The following is a 997-nucleotide window of genomic DNA, read 5'->3' as shown; positions in this document are numbered from 1 at the left end:
TTTTTTCTCCCTATATTTCAATATGTGCTTTATATATTGAGAAGGAAATAATTTAAGATTTGATAATACTCTTTGGCTTCTGGCTTTTTGGCTTGTAAAATAGTTAGGTTCATCCTACGCTGTGTAACTGACATTCTTATAAACTGAATATAACTCCAAGTTTGGGTCATTGGTTTCCTGCCCTATGGTATTTGCACTGATTTAGTAGTGCTTTTATGGTGACTTTAAGCACGGGGAAGTGATCAGGTTAGCAGCAATTTGTTTCAGCTGTCTGTATCTGAACTTTCCTTGGGAAGTTTCATTAACAAACCATCACGGTTTAAAAATAGAACTTGACAGAACCTCGTCAGCTTTAATTATGTAATACAACGCATCAAGAAGCTTTTCATTTTATGTTACAATTATTTCAAAACAATTCAAACCGTCTGCTTTTCCATCATGAGGAGAGTCCTGCACTGCTTATATTGGAAATAATCTCTGAAGCTCTGCATGTAGATTACCTGCAGTGCTTCTGTTCTTACATTTAGTAAGCTCCTAAATGAGTTCTCTGTTGTTGCTCTCTGTGTTTGCAGCAGTGAAAAGCAGACTGGAGCAGCTGGAGGACGTGCAGAGCTGTGGATGCACTGCATGACATGGGTGATTTCTCGTTCCCAGAAGCTCACAGCAGGGTGCTTTGCAACACCCAGCTCCATTAGCATTCTGTAGAGGAGAAGATATTTCTTTTTAGTGTGGGTGGAGAGAAACTATAAGTTCTTGATAGGTGTTGTCATCTGGACTGCTGTCTCTGTGGAAACAGTATCAGTAATCCCACCAAAATGTGTTGATGCTTTAAGCACAAAAGAAATAGAAAACCATTTCTTTACTCCTTTATTACTCTAGTGACATGTTAGCAGTCTCTTTAGTAACTGCGTTACGAAGATTTTTCTGTTGGCTTGTTAAATGAACTGTGCTTGGAAACCAGAATTAACTTGCTGAGTTGCCTGTTTGGAAATGTGAA

Source organism: Meleagris gallopavo, chromosome 16 (assembly GCF_000146605.3).
Source record: "Meleagris gallopavo isolate NT-WF06-2002-E0010 breed Aviagen turkey brand Nicholas breeding stock chromosome 16, Turkey_5.1, whole genome shotgun sequence".
Classification (NCBI taxonomy): Eukaryota; Metazoa; Chordata; class Aves; order Galliformes; family Phasianidae; genus Meleagris; species Meleagris gallopavo.
This window is presented reverse-complemented; position numbering follows the sequence as displayed.